At 39.3% G+C, this 2,466-nt stretch overlaps 1 pseudogene; it reads right to left on the minus strand.

The window, feature by feature from the left end:
• Nucleotides 1-878: 878 nt before the first annotated feature.
• LOC103352000 (prostaglandin E synthase 3 pseudogene) lies at nucleotides 879-1,424 on the minus strand (annotated as a pseudogene).
• Between the last annotated feature and the right edge of the window lie 1,042 nt (nucleotides 1,425-2,466).

Here is a 2,466-nt window from a genome sequence, read left to right on the forward strand (position 1 = left end):
TCCCATATGGGTGCCGGTTCGAGATCTGGCAGCAACACTTCCGATCCAGCTCTCTGCTATGGCCTGAGAAAGTAGTAGATGGCCCAAGTCCTTGGGCCCCTGCACCTGCATTGGAGACCAGGGAGAAGATCCTGGCTTCAGATTGGCGCAGCTCCAGCTGTTGTGGCCAATTGGAGAACCTCTCTCTCTCTCTCTCCCTCTCCTGTCTCTGTAACTCTGTCTTTTAAATAAATAAATCTTTAAAAATATATAATTTAACCCTTTCTTCATACTTCATGCAAAGAGATGTAAGAGCTTAAGGTCCAAACAATAAATTATGTATAGGCTTCAAAAATATCTTCGTTATGACAAACGTTTTTTAGCTGAGATATACCTGGAACATTGACAACTGATCACATGTATACAATAATGAGAAGTACATTTTTTGAAAAACGGTCTTTAATAGAACAATTCTGAAAGTTACAGCTGAGGAACAGCAGGTTATATGTTTAAAGTGTCAGGCAATTTATTTCAGCCAGTTTCAGTCCATTTTCTAAGATCTAAAATTTACTTATCTTTCCCGAAGCTAAGAGTTTTTATATCAGTATCCATGTTATGAAGTATAGGCAACTTACTTGAAATGTAATTATTTATCACAACTTCCATACCAATTATCTGGGGCCTCTACAACTTCATGGAATTCTTGAAAATGTTCTTGCATAAGATAAGGCAATGGTACATATCAACCCTTAGTGTTTCCTTTTATGAAACAAATAGGTTGAAAAAATGCGTTTAAGGGTCCAAGCACAAACTTTGCCTTTAGCTATCAACTCAGGAATTCTCCTAATTATGAAATTTTGCAGAGAAGTTTCTCAAAATCTAGTTGATGGCAATATTCCTTACTTCAGACCTGGCAGTTTTTTATCATCATTGTAAATGAAGTAAATCATCATCTACTCCATCCACTTCTCGTAAATCTACATTCTCACCACTATCCATGTTGTTCATCATCTTATATTAACCATCAAAATTATGCATGTCTTCATTTGCAGCATCTTCCCAGTCTTTTCAATTTTGAAGTCCACAGTAAGCCATTTAAGCCTTTGCCATGAATGGCCAGATTCTCTCTTTTGTAAACAACATAAAGTTATCTTGTTATTTTTTAATGGGAATAATTTGGATCTCAACAATGCAAAAGATTAGTTTCACTTAACTGTTTAAAAACTATCACTTACTCCAAGAAAATTGAATGTAACGTTGGAGTTTTCAAAGTTTACTTTAATATACTTATTGTCTTCAACACAGAATTCAAAGAAATAGTCTCTTCTATCATACCATTTTGCTGAAACAGCCTGAGTTGTGAAGAGGGCAGGGCTATGGGCAAACTGGCTTTGCTGGTGGTGGTGTCTGGGGAGCTGAATACTCTGTGGCAGTGAATCTAGCATTTTCTCCCCTGTTGTTGCCTCTTTTTCTCTTTGAGCAACAGTGTGCTTGACTTGGGTCTCCCAATGCACCTCACACAGAGAAACTTCTCCAGTTTGGGAGAACAAAGTACAGTAAGATAGGTGTGAGGATGGATGATGAATGTGTGTGAGAGCAAGGGGTGGTGATACTGATCAGTAGCTTGTGATGTGGTAAAATGCCTGGATTTTGCTGTTGCATATGTGCAGTCTGTCCTATTGTTTGCTTTGAGTCAGTTTTATTCTTTTCATGTGTTTTTTTAAAGATGTATTTATTTGAAAGACAGGTAGAGAGGGAGAGACAGAGAGTCTCTTTGCTTGTTCATTCTGCAAATGGCTACACTGGCCATGGCAGGGCCAGGCTGAAGCCAATGCTTCGTCCAGGTTTCCCACATGGACACAGGTGCCCAAGCACTTGGGCCAACTTCTGATGCTTTCCCGTACGCATTAGCAGGGAGCTGAATTGGGTCTATAGTAGCCTAACCTCCAACTGGCACCCATATGGGATGCTAGCATCACAGGTTGCAGCTTAATCTCCTACACCACAACACTGGCCCTTCTTTTGTTCTTTTACTAGTAGGTTGTCTGTGTTCATGTTCTTTTATGGTGCTGTTTGAGTTCCTGGCAGCATGGCCAGGGGTAGTCTGTGTTTCCTCTGTCAATCATGTCCATTCTCTTTGCTGCCCTATGGAGTCTCTATTCTGTGTGTTCATTTGCCATAGAAAAATTTTCTTTGTAATCTCCCTTGGAAAGTGGTCTTTCCTTTATTTTTCTATCTGAAGTCAGTGTGACTTCTCTATATTCAGCAATCATAATTTTTTTTAAATCCAAGCATCTTTAAACATTGAAATACTTTTTCTCTATTGATTTAAATTTGGCAGAATAGGAAGGGAGCTTACTGCTCTAGATGAGGGAAGATAGTTCAAGTGGAGAGAGTACAATCTCAGGGTAGCGTTAGGGTGAAAACTATAGTGGAATTTCTGAGGAAGGGAGAGGAATGCTGTGGATCTACATGGAGGATGTGGAC

The sequence above is a fragment of the Oryctolagus cuniculus genome, chromosome X (assembly GCF_051225735.1).
Source record: "Oryctolagus cuniculus isolate XC-2025 breed Fujian yellow rabbit chromosome X, ASM5122573v1, whole genome shotgun sequence".
NCBI lineage: Eukaryota > Metazoa > Chordata > Mammalia > Lagomorpha > Leporidae > Oryctolagus > Oryctolagus cuniculus.